At 40.0% G+C, this 21,907-nt stretch overlaps 2 long non-coding RNA genes across 2 annotated transcripts in view; one reads left to right on the top strand and one right to left on the bottom strand.

Annotated features, from left to right (window-relative positions):
• The window catches only part of LOC149985557 (uncharacterized), a 30,201-nt gene extending 26,507 nt beyond the window's left edge, over positions 1-3,694 (top strand). Inside the window, exon 3 of the long non-coding RNA XR_016495672.1 lies at positions 3,681-3,694. This is a non-coding gene — a long non-coding RNA (uncharacterized LOC149985557). The remainder of the gene's footprint in view (positions 1-3,680) is intronic.
• The window catches only part of LOC118964841 (uncharacterized), a 52,091-nt gene extending 37,140 nt beyond the window's left edge, over positions 1-14,951 (bottom strand). Inside the window, exon 1 of the long non-coding RNA XR_005052021.2 lies at positions 14,534-14,951. This is a non-coding gene — a long non-coding RNA (uncharacterized LOC118964841). The remainder of the gene's footprint in view (positions 1-14,533) is intronic.
• Between the last annotated feature and the right edge of the window lie 6,956 nt (positions 14,952-21,907).

The raw sequence follows: 21,907 nt of genomic DNA, 5'->3' as shown, positions 1-21,907 counted from the left end.
CCTGAAAACGGCAGATTTTTTATGGAATATCTACATGAGCGTACAGAGGCCCATTATCAGCAACAATCACTCCTGTGTTCCAGCATCCCGCAGTCGCCTCCACTGTTGACGTTGAAACTGGTGTTTTGCGGGTACTATTTAATGAAGCTGCCAGTTGAGGACTTTTGAGGCGTCGGTTTCTCAAACTAGACACCTCTTGCTCAGTTGTGCACCGGGGCCTCCCACTCCTATTTCTATTCTGATTAGAGACAGTTTGCGCTGTTATGTGAAGGGAGTAGTACACAGCGTTGTACGAGATCTTCAGTTTCTCGGCAATTTCTTGCATGGAATAGCCTTCATTTCTCAGAACAAGAATTGGCTGACAAGTTTCTGGACATTTTGAGCCTGTAATCGAACCCACAAATGCTGATGCTCAACTAGTCTAAAGAAGGCCAGTTTTATTGCTTCTTTAATCAGAACAACAGTTCTCAGCTGTGCTAACATAATTGCAAAATGTTTTTTTAATGATCAATTAGCCTTTTAAAATTATAAACTTGGATTAGCTAACCCAACACAATGTGCCATTGGAAAACAGGAGTTATGGTTGCTGATAACAGGCCTCTGTACACCTATCCCAATAAAAAAAATCTGCCGTTTCCAGCTAAAATAGTAATTTACAAATTAACAATGTCTACACTGCATTTCTGATCAATTTTATGTTGTTATTTTAATGGACAAAAATAATAATATTTAAAAAACAAGGACATTTCTAAGTGACCCCAAACTTTTGAACGGTAGTGTATGTCAACAAACATCAGAGACAGGGAGATCAATTTTCAGAGGAAAGCATTAAAAACACTTAAAACACACACACACAGGTACAAGCCACACACACAGATGAGAGGAGCTGCTGACCTGGTCTGACCCAGTTCTGTGTGATTTATGGTTTATAGTTCCACGGCAGACACCGCTTTGTTCTGGTGGGTCATAAATCTCCTGCACCTCCAAGCAGATCAGCTGTTCATCCAGTCCTTGGCAGACACCCATACGCTTCACTTAGTCCCATTCTGAGCCATTACACCTCTTAGCATACACATACAAACACACACACCAATCAAATGTTTGGACACACCTACTCATTCAAGGGTTTTTCTTTATTTTACTATTTTCTACATTGTAGAATAATTGTGAAGAAATACCACATATGGAATCATGTAGTAACCAAAAGAAAAGTGTCCAACAAATCAATATATATTTGATATGATATTTTTCAAAGTAGCCAACCTCTGCCTTGATGACAGCTTTGCACACTCTTGGCATTCTCTCAACCAGCTTCATGAGGTAGTCACCTGGAATGCATTTCAATTAACAGGTATGCCTTGTTAAAAGTGTAATTTGTGGAATTTCTTTCCTTCTTAGTGTTGGAGCCAATCAGTGGTGTTGTGACAAGGTAGGGGTGGTATACAGAAGATAACCCTATTTGGTAAAATACCATGTCCATATTATGGCAAGAACAGCTCAAATAAGCAAAAATAAAAGACAGTCCATCATTACTTTAAGACATAAAGGTCAGTTAACCTTTCTGATCTCCCCATCCCGGATCCGGGATCGTGAATACAGACTCAAGCTCATTACCATAACGCAACGTTAACTATTCATGAAAATCGCAAATGAAATGAAATAAATATGCTAGCTCTCAAGCTTAGCCTTTTGTTAACAACACTGTCATCTCAGATTTTCAAAATATGCTTCTCAACCATTGCAAAACAAGCATTTGTGTAACAGTATTGATGGCTAACGTAGCATTTAGCATTAGCATTCAGCTGGCAACATTTACACAAAAAAACAGAAAAGCATTCAAATAAAATCATTTACCTTTGAAGAACTTCAGATGTTTTCAATGAGGAGACTCTCAGATAGCAAATGTTCAGTTTTTCCTGAAAGATTATTTGTTTAGGACAAATCGCTCCGTTTTCTGCGTCACGTTTAGCTATGAAAAAACCCCTGTATCCAGGATTGTGTAAATCTATCAGCAAGCTCATTAGCATAACACAACGTTAACTATTCATGAAAATCGCAAATGAAATGAAATAAATATGCCATCTCTCAAGCTTAGCCTTTTGTAAACAACACTGTCATCTCAGATTTTCAAAATATGCTTCTCAACCATAGGAAAACAATCATTTGTGTAAAAGTAGCTAGCTAGCGTTAGCATTTAGCGTTAGCATTTAGCGTTAGCATTTAGCGTTAGCATTTAGCGTTAGCATTAGCGTTAGCATTAGCGTTAGCATCCAGCACGCAACATTTCAACAAAAACATAAAAGCCTTCAAATAAAATCATTTACCTTTGAAGAACTTATGATGTTTTCAATTAGGATACTCTCAGTTAGATAGCAGATGCTCAGTTTTTCCAAAAAGATTCTTTGTGTATTAGAAATAGCTCCGTTTTATACATCACATTTGGCTACCAAAAAAAATCTGAAAATTCAGTCCTCAAAACGCGAACTTTTTTCCAAATTAACTCCATAATATCGACTGAAAACATGGCAAACGTTGTTTAGAATCAATCATCAAGGTGTTTTTCACATATCTCTTCATTGATACATCGTTCTTGGACACATGGTTTCTCCCCTATATCAAATGGAAAAGTACGAGCAGCTGGCAATTGCGCACCGAATTCCACGCAGGACACCAGGCGGACACTTGGAAAATGTAGTCTCTTATGGTCAATCTTCCAATGATATGCCTACAAATACGTCACAATGCTGCTAAGACCTTGGGTGAACGACAGAAAGTGTAGGCTCATTCCTTGCGCAATCACAGCCATATAAGGAGACAATGGAAAACAGAGCTTCAGAAATTCTGCTAATTCCTGGTTGATGCATCATCTTGGTTTCGCCTGTAGAATGAGTTCTGGGGCACTTACAGACAAAATCTTTGCAGATTCTGAAACTTCAGAGTGTTTTCTTTCCAAAACTGTCAAGAATATGCATAGTCAAGCATCTTTTCGTGACAAAATATTGCGCTTAAAACGGGAACGTTTTTTATCCAAAAATGAAATAGCGCCCCTAGAGATCTAACAGGTTAATCCGGATAATTTCAAGAACTTTGAAAGTTTCTTCAAGTGCAGTTGCAAAAACCATCAAGCGCTATGATGAAACTTGCTCTCATGAGGACAGCCACAGGAAAGGAAGACCCAGAGTTACCTCTGCTGCAGAGGATAAGTTAATTCACCTCAGATTACAGCCCAAATAAATCTTTCACAGAGTTCAAGTAACAGACAAATCTCAACATCAACTATTCAGAGGAGACTGCGTGAATCAGGCTTTCATGGTTGAATTGCTGCAAAGAAACCACTACTAAAGGACACCAATATAAAGAAAATACGTGCACGAGCATTGGACATTAAGCTGGTTGAAATCTGTATTTTTGGTCTGATGAGTCCAAATTTAAGATGTTTGATTCCAACCGCCGTGTCGTTGTGAGACACAGAGTAGGTGAACGGATGATCTCTGCATGTCATGGTACCCACCGTGAAGCATGGAGGATGAGGTGTGATGGTGTGGGTGTGCTTTGCTGGTGACACCGTCTGTGATTTATTTAGAATTCAAGGCACGCAGCATGACTAGCGCAGAATTCTGCAGCGATAAGCCATCCCATCTGGTTTGCGCTTAATTGGACTCTCATTTGATTTTCAAAAGGACAATGACCCACACACACATCAGACGACCTGGCCTCCACAATCATCCGACCTCAACCCAATTGAGATGGTTTGGGATGAGTTGGACCGCAGAGTGAAGGAAAAGCAGCCAACAAGTGCTCAGCATATGTGGGAACTCCTTAAAGACTGTTGGAAAATCATTCCAGGTGAAGCTGGTTGAGAGAATGCCAAGAGTGTGCAAATCTGTCATCAAGGCAAAGGGTGGCTACTTTGAAGAATCTAAAATATGTTTTGATTTGTTTAAAAGAAAATTGATTCCATATGTTTTTTCATAGTTTTGATGTCTTCACTATTATTCTACAATGTAGAAAATAGTAAAAATAAAGAAAAACCCTTGAATGAGTAGGTGTGTCCAAACTAACGCAACCAATTTTTTTGCTAGTTAGCGTTAGGTAGCGCTAGTCTGCTGTACCTGCGCCAAAACTCTGGTATTTTTCTTCTTATATAATTATATTTTTATTTAACCTTTATTGAAATCTCCATCCCTAACTACAACATTTTCAGATAGATACGACCAAAGGGGGAGATGTTGCAATCTACTGCAGATATAGCCTGCAGACTTCTGTCCTACTATCCAGGTCTGTACCCAAACAATTTGAACTTCTACTTTTAAAAATCCAACTCTCTAAAACAATCTTGCTGAAACACTTCAGCGAGCAGGCCTTTCTAATCGACCCGGAAGGATATTGACTTCATCCCATCAGTAGAGGATGCCTGTTTTTTTGTATTTAAATGCCTTCCTTAATAAGCATGCCCCATTCAAGAAATTTAGAACCAGGAACAGATATAGCCCTTAGTTCTCTCCAGACCTGACTGGCCTTAACCAACACAAAAACATCCTATGGCGTTCTGCATTAGCATCGAACAAATGTTTGGAACATCAAATTTGCAATAGAATTGCAGTATCTAATCACCATTAAGGCATCAATTGTTTGCTCGACTGGTCAATTGTTTGCTCGACCAAGATTTCTTTAGTCGAGCAGTAGCAAAAAAAAAATGTAATTAACAATTCATGGTGTACAAGACACCTGTCTGATTCGAGCCTGTCTGAATGGACTGATCCATTGTGGAGGTCGTGGGGATGGCACAGTCCAAGATGTGCTACTGAAATTGTATATGGTTATATTATATATGAACAATGTTGCAACACAAATAAAAGTTATATTATTTTATAATAAATGCGCTTTCTCCCGTGTTGGATAGTGGTCGCTGTCCGCGGTTCTGAAACACATCGGTGCGCTGTCGAACTGGCGCCATTTCCTAGACCATGCTGCTATGTGCATAATAGCAAAGTTAACCCGCATATTGGTGTTGAGAACAATGCGGCGGAGTTAGAAGAGAAAACAGCCCTTGCCTTAATCGTCTAAGAAAAGTGAGGAGAGAGGAAACCAACTTATTTATGTCTACTGTATAATCAACAGCCTAACTGTTAAATGTGCCTGGATTGATAAATAAACCATATATCTCTACAGAAATAAGACAGATCCTGCTTCTGTTGCCTGTTTTTTGAGTGTTTGTTTAATAACCTGCTGATTCCGTGAGCACCAAGCCTCACGCAACCACGTTGAATAAACAAATTATGCAGTTTTTAATCTTTGCTGTGCTGTATTAAAGACTTTACACATCTCTGGTATTTATTATTTATTTAGTGTTGTTTACATTGTTCCAAACATTCAGAAAAATTATATTGTAATCGAACAGCACCTGTTTGGCACACATAATATGCACACAGTGCTTTCTCCTTACCTTATTTATCTTGATCTCCAGTATTTTCCACAGTCAGATTTATTTGACACATCTGACCCCGTTACCCGCTGAGCAACCACAAAACATTCCCCCATTTCTAATTTATTTGTCACATCCTCTGCATCCATTTTGCTGTCATGTGTTACGGTGTTCAAAGTTTGTTATAACCAATTTATTGTTGTGATTATGATATGCTATGCTACAGGTCAGGTCCTATGCATCGCATGCACGTGAACAATACTGTACATTTTTCACAAACAGAGCAAGGGTTGAAAGAATAGGGAATGCTTTTCCTAGACAAATGAGGGATTTCGGTAACATAACTTTTCAGTCAAAAATGGCTGTAATTATGTTGCAGCTTCAGCAACACAGACAGTGCGATCCACACTGTATATGTTCTATGGTGGTCGCTGCAGAAAGGAGGAGAGACAACAGTCACACAGTCACTCGCTGTTTTTTTATTTTAAACACAGTGCAGCAAGTCTGAGCCAGGCCCGACACAATCAAATCAATTGCGATCGGACTCCCTCCAGTGTCTTAATCAATTGATCAAACAGTTTACTTAAAGCATCAGACAAGCTCAGTACATATAGTTAATTTGATTAAAACACACACATTTTCAATTTTTTTGTCAGGGACAGCCCTAAGCCCTAATACAATTGTGAGAATAGCAATACATATCATATTGGCACCTTCGTATCGTGATAATATCATATCGTGAGGTCCCTGGCAATTTCCAGCCCCTGCAGGCATGGTAGTTCATCACAATGAGCAGACAGACAATAGTATGCAATAATGCTAAGCAAAACATCATTCATTCCAGCCATTAAAACACGCCAACAGTGCATTCATTGTTTAATTATGAGTAATCTCGACAGCTCCACTCCCAACTGCCCACTGGGCACACACTGGTTAAATCAACGTTGTTTCCAAGTCATTTAAATAAAATTATGTTGAACCAAAATTAAATAGACATTGAATTGACTCGTGTGCCCAGTGGGTGTAGACTGACACCTTGAGCACACCATAATGTTATATATGAGTCACAATAGGAGACTATGGCACTGTGTGCCCCCTGCAGCTGCAATTTTGTACATGAGGCTATAGCTGTGCATGTGGTTTTGGAGTGACATGCACCTTCTCCTTAAAAAAAAAATTTAACAGCAGGGGTCAATTCTGAATTGAACAAATTGCTCTTTAATTTGAATGAATTTCAATTAAATTTGAATTGGCCACACCCCACAGTCAGCAGAATTTGAATTGAATTTGAATGAGGGTAAGGACATAGAATTCAATTCAGTGAAATTTAATAAAACTCAAAAACAAAAAGATCATCTTGTGGGTTGTCTATAATAATTCATAATTATTCATAATTCCAGTCATGTTTTTAAATATCAGAATACATTTCCTAGAATGCATTAGATCAAACACTGCAGTATGGAAGGAAACAATCTAATCTCATGACAAAGAAAAAGACGGAAATCTACGAGTTATAATCAAACTAATATTTTAATTCTTTGCATTAAGTGTCATATCTTTTTGATGAAAAAATGGTCAAATGAATGAGACTTTCATGTTTCATTCAAATCAAATGCTGCTTCCTGTGGGGTGTGGCCAATTCTAGTTCCATTCTAATTCATTGTTTTGAATTGAATTAAGAAAATACGAATTGACCCCAGCCCTGCTTAACAGCATGTCAAATATATGCTTGGGCGATATACTGTTTATTTCGTATACAGTGGTATTTGAAAATACAGACGGTATGATATTCATTTTTTTTTTACATTTAAAAAATATTGCGGGGGGCTGGGGGGGGTAGTGCCCCTTGTGTGCACATTGGGTAATACTGTATACCCCTGTATGGTATAGAAAGTATGAAAATCTGGATACAGCCCAGCCCTAAATGGTTAGAATGAGACATAGCTTTGTTGTGAGGCTGCCAATGTGGCGGGGTAGGTAGTAACTGTTAGAAAGCCTTGAAATTAAGTGCTGTGTGGCAATACACTGCAAAAGTAGGAGAAATACAACACATGTAGTGTACTGTACAGCACACACCACACGGCAGGCGAACCACATGCAGCGGTCCTGACTGACTCCCCCCACACTTGAAATTGGTTAATTCAACCAGACCACACATCCTGAGTACACGAGGCGAGACAACTCACTGTCAAGGAGGAGTGCAGCGATGGGAGAAAGGGAGGAAGAGAGAGGCAGGTACAAAAATGACAGACAGTGACAGCAAGAATGAGACCGAGAGAGGCAGAAGGGAGAGTGACAGTGAGAGATAGAGAGAAAGATGCACAGAGAGTGGCATAGAAAGACCATGAGATTTGCCTCTAGGTCTACCTCTAACAACAACACAAAACAGCATGCTGAAAAGAGAGATTGTGATCATCCGAAGTTGCTAGTAGCAGAGAGCAAATATTATACTCTAGCTTTACATAGCAAACCCTGAAATAGCCCAGCTACAGGCAGCTACACTCACCTGCCTGTTGTACTGCTGTATGTTTAAGAAGTATCTTTCTCTGCTTGTTCTTCTGTCTGTGTCTGTCTGAGAAGCATGAGGGAGTTGCTCTGTACTGCATGCTGCCACCAGTTTAAATGAGCTCCAAGACTCACACAAGAGAAGATGATTCCCAGCTAGCACATTTCGTTCCTTGGAAGTTGTGGTATCTTATGTTTTAGGTTTCTCATTGGTTCTGGGAAGAAAGCCATACGTTTCCTGACCAGTAAAATTTAATGTTTTTTAAACGTTCTGAGAACCGAAATGAAATATTCTGGGAACGTTAATTTTTAGATTGCAGGGAGGTTCTGAGAACCTTTTACTATGGTCCCCTGAAAGTTTTCCTGGGAGGTTTTATTAAAGTTCTGAGAACCGAAATTATAGATTATTTGAAGGTAATTAAATAACTTTCTGAGAAATTTTTCAAAATTGTGTGAATGTTTTCAATGAAATGTTAAGGTTATTTGGAGGTTTTTGGATAACTCCCTTAACTTTCACTGGACGTTTCAATAACTTTGGATTAACTGTTTTGAACTCCAAGCACAGATAGGACACATGGAAATTACTTTGCTTAGGCATTTGTCATGCAAACACATGTATTATTTTTATTTTGGCCCGGCAACAGAGAGATTTGAATCTATGATCTTCTGTTATCTATCCATGGAATTAGTCCACTGCACCACCAGGATGGAGCTAACTTGCCATGTTTTTTTAAACTCATGCAAAGCTGTTCAGTTTAGTCTATTCAAACAGACCCCATTTCAAAGGAAGCATGCACTCATTAAGAAGATCAGGTGTGGCCAATTAGTGAGCGTGGCCAACAAACCTGAACACACTTAACAAGATAGAAGATAAAGAGTTTTGTTGACGCTGAGAACAGAATGTATGTTTTTTTTAAACATTCTTAGAAAGTTCTTTGAACATTACTAATGTTTTCTTGTGGTTTTTATGGAACATTCTCATAATGATAAGAACATTACATTAAATAGAACAATGAGGAAACCTGTAGGAAACGTTATGCTGAAGTACTGAAATTCCTACAAAAGAATGTTGTTTCTTAACATTCTCGGAACAATTGAAGAACATCATTATGTAGAAAATGTTATGCTGAAGTACTAAAATTCCCACAAAAGAACGTTGTTTCTTAACTATTTGAGAACATTCCCAATGTCAAACCAGTTGGAGAACGTTCCTAGAACATTACCAAAATAATTTATTAAATGTAACCATGTTGAAACTTTAAGGAAATGTTATTTTAAAGTAATGAAATACCAATAAAATAGTGTTATTTTGTCATGTTCTTTAAATGTGCTGAGAATGTTCCAAAGCCAAACCAACTATCCTGCACCATTTCCAGAAGGTTGTGGGGAAGCTGTATACAAAATAACCATAGGACAACCACACTCACCAAGCTCTACGAAATATTTGGTTCTCAGAACGTTATGTGGTATCTAGGTTGTCTCAAAAAACTGCTGTAAACAATGGCAATCGGTAGCCGTGCTATCTCTCTTTCTCCCTCTCTCGCAATCCCCTCCCTATCTCACAGCCCAACTCCTCACCAAAGTGTCACTAACTGTTTCTGCCCTCCCTGCCACTCATTGACTTGCCTCTCATTTCTCCCTCCACACTCAATATTTTTTTAACAAGCTTCTCTCCTTACAGTACCCCCTACGCCATCAACGATGCCAGTAGAACAAATAACAACACATCCGTGACTCACAGCACATTACAACAATGGTAAAAGAGCACAAGCTTCAGAACAACTTTCGCTCATGACAATAGCACTCAGATCAATGCAGAAATGCAGCAATGCCTCCCGTGTTCAACAAGACACTTCTATGGTGATAGACTCATTTTTAACAGAAAATAATGAGAACATTTTGCCACCATTTTACTATCTCAACTCCTGATATTTTCCAAATATTCTTCCTCATCTAGTGCACAGTTCCAGCTGATGCAGATGACTTTTCTCACTCAAGCTAAATTCTCTTGTGACAGAATTATGCAGTCATAAAAATAAGACTGAATCAACTGCAGCAGTCTTTACCATAAGCATGAGCCACATGATCTGCAAGATCTCTGGAGGACATGATGAGAACTTTACAACTAGGGAATTGTGGGTGAAAGTGGTCAAAAGTCAACTTTTCGAGATGTAAAATGATCCATTGAGCATACCAATGATGTTGGACAACAATTTTTGTTTTAATGAAAATATATTCAGAATCTCAGACTGCCTGATGAAAAGTAAAATGATCAGAAGAACAGAATAAAAATCCACGTGCCTCTCAATTCCCTCGCAGACTTCGTCCTAATTCCCCAGTGCCAGCCGTTTGACAACTATGAGCCCTCCTGTCACATTTACAGTGGATAACAAAACGGACATCTAATTATCATTCTCCCTATTGGAATGTCTTGGACTAGCACACTGTTAATTGCCTGTCAGACGATATCAACAAACACCCTTTTGATGTCAAACAGCAGAAAAAAAGTAACTTTATGAGGCCATAAACACTTGCACCCTTTATGGGATGTCTCCAACACTATAGCACCTCCCAGAAAATTACTTCCATCCGTTTTATGGGAACAAAGGAAATGCCAGTTGACTCACACCTTGTTACACCTTGTGGTAGAACACGAGGCCAACAAGTTTGAAAATAAGGTCTTCAATTGAAAGGTTCATTCAAAAGGATAATCTTTCAAAGAAAATGCAATGTGCAGCAGTAAATATACATTGGAATAAAATTGCTACCTTAATGAAAAGTCGATTTGATGAAAAAGTGTGTGTGTGTGTGTGTGTGGGGGGGGGGGGGGGGGGGGGGGTCTATTCAAAATCTTGCATCTAGGGATACAGCTTTGGGAAGCTTAGCCACACCGCCACTCAAGACTCAAATCTCAAATCTTGAGTAAACACTGGAAGCGAGACAGACAAAATCATGGGCGGCAATACGAAGAGGGGCCTACATACAGCCGTTTCTTTTTCGATTCCTCCCTCTTTTACAAACATGAAATTCATTCCTGCATCAGCATGATGCTCAGTGAACTAGCTAAGCATTTGACGGCCACCCAGCACCATCAGAGCAGCACTTCTGATCCCTCCGAGATGGGAGCTGGATCCATGCCTCAAGTACTACGAGTCTTCGGCTGCGATCCCAAATGGCACCATAAACCCTATATAAAGTGCACTACGTTTGAGAGTTCTGGACAAAAGAAGTGCACTAAATAATGAAAATGGTGCCATTTGGGATGTAGACTTGCTTTCTGCTGCTCATCTTGCCACGGTGCTTCACTTAATGTAGCTATCCCCCTTAACATGGCAGAGTCCACACAGACACCGTCCATTCCTTCATATAGTCAGTCTGTCATCAGCTGGCTCTAAGGCCTCTTTACACAGACTGTGTCCCCCAAATGGAACCATATTCCCTATATGCTGCACTACCTTTGAATAGAAGCAGTGCACTATATAGGGAAATGGTGCCATTTGGGACACTTGCAGCAGTTGCTGGCTACACAGAAACAAGAGGTGCAACCAGAAACACACTTTCACTGTCACAGACAGTCTTCAGTTGCCATTGATTATGCCTCATAGTCTCACATCCTTACTGTCACAGTAAGCTTGATGGTGTCCACACAAACACTGCAAGCAAGGCTGATTAGATATTAATTGGCCCCACTGACCTTATCCCCCTGAGATAATCACAGTGCCATGCCATTGGAAAGATACATTATAACGAAACTTCTCTGGACAATTATTTATGGAATTTGTCTAACCTTTCACGGAAAGATACTGGATAACTGGTGCTCCACCCAGTTCAGCTAGATGGCTGCTTTGATTACTCACAAGCTGGCTAATGTCTGTGGACACTGGGACAGTCAACAATTAGAATATGTAGAGCAAAATTTCAGTCTTGATTTTTGTTTGTAAACACAAATGTCTTCATAAAATATGCTAATATAAAAAGAGGAGAAACTGCAACTTTTAGTGTTAAATTTACTATATATTTTTATATGAAATGTGTTGCAACATTTCTGTGAATAGCTTTGATTTGATTTGACATGAAATGTGAGAAGCTCTGTTGATTGAAATTGTGATGAGGCATCATGTTCATCATTGCCTGACGCTACACCTAACTAAAACAGTTTATGTGGGAGCTTAATAATCAATCACAGGCTAGGAGACAGCACTAAGAGACAACTATTCTAGAAAACATGTAATACTGCTGTATTGGATGTTTTCAATTATCTCTTATTGATTTCTGTAATATATAAAGAATAAAACAATTATTTCATTAACCTTACAGTATGTCTAAGTAACAAAGTTGTATCATGATACACTACTCACAGTGACCCCTAATAATGAGCCCCATGCATTCTCCAGCCAACAGAAACCATAGCTGCTTCTGCTCTATGGTCTGTAGCTGTAATGAGTAGCTGTTTGGCCACAGGCCCTGAAGCCCAGCCTGGTCTCATAGACTAGAGGTAACATAGTAAACGTTAATTTGGAAAACTCGAATTGATATGATATTTGGTATGGTTACATAAGACAGACGTTACTTAACCCTTTTAGCTAACCCTTCCCTAACCCTGGCCTTAACCTTTTTAGCTAACACTTCTCCTAACCCTAACCCTGACCTTAACCCTTTAACCTAACTCCTAAACTTAATTACAACCCCTAACCCAAACCCCAAGACTAACTAACGTTAGACAGCTAGCTAACGTTAGCCACCTAACTAGAATTCATAACATATCATACATTTTGCCAATTCGTAACATATAATACGAAATGATGGACATCCACAAATTAATACATACCATACACTACATGACCAAAAATATATGGACACCTGCTCATCGGACATCTCATAAAAAAATCATGGGTATTAATATGGAGTTTGTCCCCCCTTTGCTGCTATAACAGCCTCCACTCTTCTAGCAAGGCTTTCCACTAGATGTTGGAACATTGCTGTGGGGACTGGCTTCCAGTCAGCAATAAGAGCATTAGTGAGGTCGCGCACTGATGTTGGGCAATTAGGCCTGGCTCGCAGTCGGTGTTCCAATTCATCCGAAAGGTGTTCGAAGGAGTTGAGGCCAGGGCTCTGTGCAGGCCAGGCAAGTTCTTCCACACCGATCTCAACAAACCATTTCTGAATGGACCTCGCTTTGTGCACAGGGGCATTGTCATGCTGAAACAGGAAAGGGCCTTCCCCAATCTGTTGCCACAAAGTTGGAAGCACAGAATCATCTATAATGTCATTGCATGCTGTAGCTTTAGATTTCCCTTCACTGGAACTAAGGGGCCTGGTCCGAACCATGAAAAACAAACAGCCCCAGATCATTACTCCTCCTCCAACAAACTTTACAGGTGGCACTATGCATTGGGGCAGGTAGCATTCTCCTGGCATCCGTCAAACCCAGAATTGTCCGTAGGACTGCCAGATGGTGAAGTGTTATTCATCACTCCAGAGAAGGTGTTTCGACTGCTCCAGAGTCCAATGGTGGCACGCTTGGCATTGTGCTTGGTGATCTTAGGCTTGTGTGCAGCTGCTCGGCCATGGAAACTAATTTCATTAATGTCTCGATGAACAGTTATTGTGTTGATGTTGCTTCCAGTGGCAGTTTGGAACTCGGTAGTGAGTGTTGCAACCGAGATAATCGGCTCTCGTTCTGTGAGCTTGTGTGGCCTACCATTTCGAGGTTGAGCCGTTGTTGCTCATATAAGTTTCCTCTTCACAACAACAGCAGGGCATAAATTTGACAAACTGACTTGTTGGAAAGGCGGTATCCTATGACGATGCCACATTGAAAGTCCCTGAGCTCTTCATTCTACTGCCAATGTTTGTCTATGGAGATTGCATGGCTGTGTGCTCAAATTTATACACCTGTCAGCAAAGGGTGTGGCTGAAAAAGCCAAATCCCCTCATTTGGGGGATGTCCACATACTTTTGTATATATAGCGTATCGTACTAAATGGATTGTCTTGGATTTACGACCAGAATAATACGAAAGGCACTGAGACCAGGTTGTGGACCCATGGAGCTGTCATGCTCACCCCAGGACAGGAGCTGTTCTACAAGATTAGGAAAACCCATGACAGTTTATGAACTATTATGCTTACTACAATGATGAATATATTTTGTTTTTCGGTTACCATTGTGCTCTCTGTAATTTCCTCTCATAGTTTCTCAAAACATTTTACCTGACATCTGTCAACGCAGTACTTTGATGTAACATTGTTACAGGTTGCTTCTTCTAATGAAACGGCATAGTAGAAGTATACAGTAGGCTAGTATGTATTCACAAACGTTTAAATGTACAATGCCATTTGAATTCATGTTGAAGTTGAATTTACAGTAGTTTTAAGTTTTTCTATGAAAGGACAAACCAGGGATATGAAGTAAATCAAGTTTTTAGCTCTATTTGTGTGTACATTGTGTGTAGACAATTGGATCAAGGTAGCTTATTACATAATTTCTTAAAATTAATTAGGCTATACAGTTAGGATCCACAACGTGGGAACATATGGCTAAATCCGGGAAAATAATGCAGCAATTACTGTAGGCTATAGTAAACATGTAGAGGTTACTCACCTCATAACATAATAGTCAGTCGTAGTTTTACCCCGCGGAGGACGTTGTCATGCTTTACTTTTCTGCAAACCCAGGTATGAAAACAGTCGACTGCTCTAGTTAGCTACTAACGTTATACATACTGTTACAGTCTTCTTCAGCTCAGAGATAGCGACGAAGAACCGGAAACCGCGTGAATTCATTGCTGCCGTAGGCTAGGTGCGCCGACGTGTTCCCAGTGTCCAAATATTCTCTATCCCTCAGGAGGAATTCGAGAATTATACAAGGTCTGAAACCCAAATAGTCTGCTATACTAGCACCACTACAATACACTGGTGCGTATTATCTAGCTCTCCTCCCTTCGACTGCGAATAAACTGAAGGCGGCGTGTGGACTATAGTGACGCTTCGCGCGCTCAGACAGGAGCATGTCGTAATACGATCTCATCCTTTGTAACAGTTTCTACCTTTGCGAAAACGTTTTTTGACAAACTCTAAATTATTTTTTTGCACCACTTCTGGTTTCATTGGTAAACTAGCAGTAGGATGCAGGGTGCTATGTTGCTCGAATAAATGTATCAACACTTGCAAATGGATACAAGTAGAGTGTAAAGTACTTAAGTAAAAATACTTTAAACTACTCAAGTCGTTTTTTTTTTTCTTCCTCAGACACCCAGAAGTACTTGTTACAGTTTGACAGGAAAATGGTCCAATGCACGCACTTATCAAGAGAACATCCCTGGTCATCCCTACTGCCTCTGATCTGGTGGACTCACTAAACACAAATGCTTGGTTTGTAAATCAATATCAGAGTGTTGTAGTGTGCCCCTGGCTATCCATAAATACATTTTTAAAAGTTGTGCTGTCTGGTTTGCATAATATAAGGAATTTGAAATTAGTAATACTTTTAGCAATTCCATTTACGCTTGATATTGAAGTATATTTAAAACCAAATGCTTTTAGATTTTTACTCAAGTATTTTACTGGGTGACTCACTTTTACTTGAGTCATTTTCCATTAAGGTATCTTTACTTTTACTCAAGTATGACTTTTGAGTAATTTTTCCACCGCTGGATAATAGGCAGCGAAAGCAAAGGCTAGGGTAACATAACCAAAGATAGGGGAAATTGTAGGAAAGAGTGAGGCGTTTTATTTAATAGCATCATCACTAAAAACGACACTACATGACCAAAAGTATGCAGCCACCTGCTTTCCATAAGAGCATTAGTAAGGTCGGGCACTGATGTTGGGAGATTAGGCCTGGCTTGCAGTCGGTGTTCCAATTAATCCCAAAGGTGTTCGATGCAGTTGAGGTCTGGGCTCTGTGCAGGCCAGTCAATTTCTTCCACAAACCATTTCTGTACAGTATGGACCTTGCTTTGTGCGCGAGGGTATTGTCATGCTGAAAAAGGAAAGTTGAACAAAGTTTGAAGGATGGAATCGTCTAGAATGCCATTGTATGCTGTAGGGTTAAGATTTCCATTCACTTAGGCCTCCTGAGTGGCACAGCGGTCTGTGGCACCACTACAGACCCGGGTTCCATCCCATGCTGTGTCACAACCGGCCGTGACCGTGATTCCCATAGGGTGGTGCACAATTGGTTTCGGGAGGTTTTGGCCGTAGGGGCTTTACTTGGCTCATCGCGCTCTATCGACTCCTTCTGTTGGGCCGGGCGCTTGTAGGCTGACTGTCAGTTCAACAGTGTTTCCTCTGACACGTTGGTGTGGGTGGCTTCTGGGTTAAGTGGGTGGGTGTTAAGGAGCGAGGTTTGGTTGATCATGTTACGGAGGAAGCGAGACTTGACCTTTGCCTTTCCCAAGCCTGTTGGGGAGTTGCAGTCATGAGACAAGTTCGTAATTTATAAAGGGGATAAAATACAAAATATAATAATCCTTCACTGGAACAAAGAGGCCTAGCTCAAACCATGAAAAACAGCCCCAGACCATTATTCCGCTTCCACCAAAATGTACAGTTTGCACAATGCATTGGGGCAGGTAGTGTTCTCCTGGTATCTGCCAAACCCAGATTCGACTGCCAGATTGTGAAGCGTGATTCATCCAGAGAACATGTTTCCAGAGGCCAATGGCGGCTAGCTTTACACCACACCAGCCAACGCTTGGTGTTATGCATGGTGATCTTAGGCTTGTGTGCGGCTGCTTGGCAATGGAAACCCATTTCATGAGGCTCCCGATGAACAGTTATTGTGCTAGCGTTGCTTCCAGAGGTAGTTTGGAACTCTGTAGTGAGTGTTGCAACTGAGGACAGATGATTTTTACTACACGCTTCAGCACTCTGTGGTCCCATTCTGTGAGCTTGTGTGGCCAACCACTTTGTGGTTGTGCCGTTGTTGTTCCTAAATGTTTCTACTTCACAATAACCACACTTACAGTTGACCGGGAGGCTCTGGAAGGACAGACAATTGACAAAGTGACTTGTTGGAAAGGTGGCATCCTATGACGGCGCCACGTTGAAAGTCACTGAGCTCTTCAGTAATTCCATTTTACTTCCAGTGTTTGTCTATGGAGATTGTATGGCTGTGTGCTCGATTGGATACAAGTGGCTGAAATAGCAGAATTCACTACTAAGGGGTGTCCACATACAGTGCCTTGCGAAAGTATTCGGCCCCCTTGAACTTTGCGACCTTTTGCCACATTTCAGGCTTCAAACATAAAGATATAAAACTGTATTTTTTTGTGAAGAATCAACAACAAGTGGGACACAATCATGAAGTGGAACGACATTTATTGGATATTTCAAACTTTTTTAACAAATCAAAAACTGAAAAATTGGGTGTGCAAAATTATTCAGCCCCTTTACTTTCAGTGCAGCAAACTCTCTCCAGAAGTTCAGTGAGGATCTCTGAATGATCCAATGTTGACCTAAATGACTAATGATGATAAATACAATCCACCTGTGTGTAATCAAGTCTCCGTATAAATGCACCTGCACTGTGATAGTCTCAGAGGTCCGTTAAAAGAGCAGAGAGCATCATGAAGAACAAGGAACACACCAGGCAGGTCCGAGATACTGTTGTGAAGAAGTTTAAAGCCGGATTTGGATACACAAAGATTTCCCAAGCTTTAAACATCCCAAGGAGCACTGTGCAAGCGATAATATTGAAATGGAAGGAGTATCAGACCATTGCAAATCTACCAAGACCTGGCCGTCCCTCTAAACTTTCAGCTCATACAAGGAGAAGACTGATCAGAGATGCAGCCAAGAGGCCCATGATCACTCTGGATGAACTGCAGAGATCTACAGCTGAGGTGGGAGACTCTGTCCATAGGACAATAATCAGTCGTATATTGCACAAATCTGGCCTTTATGGAAGAAAGCCATTTCTTAAAGATATCCATAAAAAGTGTCGTTTAAAGTTTGCCACAAGCCACCTGGGAGACACACCAAACATGTGGAAGAAGGTGCTCTGGTCAGATGAAACCAAAATTGAACTTTTTGGCAACATTGCAAAACGTTATGTTTGGCGTAAAAGCAACACAGCTGAACACACCATCCCCACTGTCAAACATGGTGGTGGCAGCATCATGGTTTGGGCCTGCTTTTCTTCAGCAGGGACAGGGAAGATGGTTGAAATTGATGGGAAGATGGATGGAGCCAAATACAGGACCATTCTGGAAGAAAACCTGATGGAGTCTGCAAAAGACCTGAGACTGGGACGGAGATTTGTCTTCCAACAAGACAATGATCCAAAACATAAAGCAAAATCTACAATGGAATGGTTCAAAAATAAACATATCCAGGTGTTAGAATGGCCAAGTCAAAGTCCAGACCTGAATCCAATCGAGAATCTGTGGAAAGAACTGAAAACTGCTGTTCACAAATGCTCTCCATCCAACCTCACTGAGCTCGAGCTGTTTTGCAAGGAGGAATGGGAAAAAATTTCAGTCTCTCGATGTGCAAAACTGATAGAGACATACCCCAAGCGACTTACAGCTGTAATCGCAGCAAAAGGTGGCGCTACAAAGTATTAACTTAAGGAGGCTGAATAATTTTGCACGCCCCAATTTTTCAGTTTTTGATTTGTTAAAAAAGTTTGAAATATCCAATAAATGTCGTTCCACTTCATGATTGTGTCCCACTTGTTGTTGATTCTTCACAAAAAAATACAGTTTTATATCTTTATGTTTGAAGCCTGAAATGTGGCAAAAGGTCGCAAAGTTCAAGGGGGCCGAATACTTTCGCAAGGCACTGTATATAGTGTATTTTTATGCATCCATGTACAATTCATTTGCTCTTGCATTTTAAAATGTCCTTGCATTATTTAGTTTTGCTATCAATATTTTTAAGTTGATGTTATGCTTTCAATATCATCATTTTTGTTTGCAAAACTAAGAATATTGTTCTTTACTTGATATTGATGGCACAAAAGTAACTCACTCACTATAGGATTTCACCATATAAAAGATGTTTAAAGTGGCAATCCCTAATTGAAACAGTGTACTCCCTGCCACAGCTTCGGTAAAAATCTGAGGGTTGGGGATGGAGAAATGAAAAAAAAGTTCATGTGAAATGCACATATGAAACTACTAATTTGATTTTTACATGTGAAAGTGATATTTTATATGTGAATCTGCAGATTGGATTTTCATGTGATGATTTTCACATGTCTAAAACATCTGCATTAATAAATAATTGATAATGAATTTAGGTGATAATGCCCAAGAAGCTGGTGTTTGGAGGATATATTGGCATGGGCCCGAGACGAAGTAGATATATCCATGCCAATATATCCTCCAAACACTGGCTATGAGGGCATTATCACTTTTATACAACGGGTTACCAACATAAATAATGATTGACATTTTCATTACAAACGTTATTTTGACAAATTTATTCATTAATTCATACTATTTCATCCTTCCACACAGTGGCGGTTCTAACTTGTATGGCTCCTAGGGTTTTTTGCAGGGGGCAAAAAAAAAAAAACCGCCATTCTGCACTAACTGTAATTTTTATTCAGACATTTGGAACAATACAAATAAATAATCAGAACATTTAAAACTATATACAAAATAAGACTCATAAATATAAAAAAATAAGTAAAGAAGACGAATAGAAACAAATTGTGTTATATATATATATACAGATTAAAAAGATAATCAAATTATTACACTATTACCCTATTGCTAACAAAAAATATAGCTGCATACCCTTTTCTTTTGCACATTTCTCCTCTTCTTCTTTCCTTTTTTTTTATCCATTTGTGTTGATTTGGTACTCGAGCATCAATACATTACCCATCCCCCAACACTGTCAACCAAGAGTCAAGACTAAACCAGTTCACCTTGGTGGTGTGCAGACTGGTTTTATATTATTCTTAACGATTTCACACAAACCAGAAAAAAATGCAACAATATGTCTGTGAAACTGTATATTCACAGTATTATGAATGAAGTGTGTTTCATTTGGTAGCATTTAGTAGTGTGACTGATTTTAATAATTGCATTAGCACAGTACAACGTTAGAGGTGTGCTATTTGTAGGGGTGTCCAAACTTTTGACTGGTACTTTATATCCATAAAATGATGCCAGCTGATTCATGTTTTCGACTGGCGGAGAAAAGCTGCCTGCCTGTCTTAGTTGTCCCGACTCCCGGCACATGTATTACTATGGGACAGCGGGAGATCGAATTTCAATATGGAAACAATGTTGCAAATGTCAGAGAGACTGACAGCAAAGTGTATACAAATCTCTGCTGTTGAAAATCAAATGCTAGTCTAAAATAGATGGGAGATCATTTTAGATGCTTTTCATAGCAGAGATCAAGTTTATACTGTAAATTGCCTGGCTGGGCTGGTGAGACAGTGGATTGCGCCGTGAGATGGAACAGAGTAAATAGGCATTTCAACATCATAGCTTTAGCCGGTGGTTACGTGGAAATGACGCCGGCTGAAATGAGGTTTTAACCAATTAGCATCCAGGATTAGACCCACCCGTTGTATAATAGTAATTATTAAATGTAGGCATATGCATCGCACCAAAAATGTATATTGCGTGCCAACAATTTGTCATTTTGCATTCCATCATTGAATACCTTGATGAAAGGCTTTGGGAATGTTTAATTATACAGATGGAAACACGCAGTAATGATTTCATTCCATTTTAAGAAAATCAGACTGCTTCATTATACCTGAAACACTATACCTTATGAAGTCTGCTCTTTTTTGCACTTGTATGAACCAGTTAGCTGAGCTGCACCTACTGTATACTGTTGATGTTTTTCTCCTCAGATGAGTCAGATATAAAATAGGTTTGCCCCTTTTGGTTTAGTTTGTTCCTGTGTCAGACATAGTGTTATCAGTCTCAGGTCAGGTCTGTTCAAGAGCACAGAGGTCGGTCAGAACTCACCATGAGCCAGTCGGACAATTAGTGGTATGACACATCCTGCCACATCAGACCGCCAAACAGTCCCTGATGAATCACAGGGGCCTGACCAAAAATAGACACAGCCATCGCATCAGCCAGCATCATGGAAAGGCTTTGTGTCCCAAATGGCACCATATTCTCTTTACAGTGAACTTGTTTTGACAAGGGCCCTTTATAGGGAAAATGGTTCCATTTGGGACACTGCCCTGGTGTGTCATCTCAGTTTATGGACCACTTTCACATCCTACATCATGGGTACATGGCTGCACTACATTACCTCTGGTTGTATGTGACATGTTTGTGACAGGGATGATTGTTCTCTTTTTTAAGGTGTGTTGCATAGCCCTGTAGTCAGATTAGGCATACTGCAGTGTACCACCGTAGTCAGTGCACTCTGTTTGGACGTCATTACATAGACACGCTTGTTTACTTTTTCCTCTCCTTTTTTCTACCTATTTAATTTTTGGATGAGTACGGAAGAGAAATATGCAAGAAAAAAAGGTCAAGAAACAAGCTCTTAGGAAAACATGTTCAAAGGAATGGTCCCGTGGGTGGCCATCACAATGTGAGCTTTAATACGCTGCATGCATCCTAAATGGCACCCTATTCCCAATGTAGTGCACTACTTTTGACCAGGACCCATAGGGCTCTCAAACAAAAGTAGTGCCCTATATAGGGAAAAGGTAGCCATTTGGGACAGATCCACACGGTTTAGACTGGGGGAAGTAAAGATGGGGAACCGTTTTCACTAATACAGATTCTTGTTTGTTCAGTCTTTTGATATAAATCTGTAGGAAACGTTTGGAATCTTCATCACATCAAGGCTAGATTCCTTCGTTGAAACAATACAAAGTGGACACCCCACCTGTTTTGGTGAAAACATGAGGGCTGGGCCTGGAATAATGTAACCTCTCTCAAATTGATAGACAGAGCTATGGATGTGAAGACTGACCATCCATGATATCAAAATAATAACTTTAACCAAGGTTTGAGGCTATACAGTGTTTGTTTAC

Source organism: Oncorhynchus mykiss, chromosome 1 (genome assembly GCF_057628025.1).
Source record: "Oncorhynchus mykiss isolate SJ-2025 chromosome 1, ASM5762802v1, whole genome shotgun sequence".
NCBI lineage: Eukaryota > Metazoa > Chordata > Actinopteri > Salmoniformes > Salmonidae > Oncorhynchus > Oncorhynchus mykiss.
The sequence above is the reverse complement of the archived record's forward strand: the minus strand, read 5'-3'. Positions and strand labels throughout refer to the sequence as shown.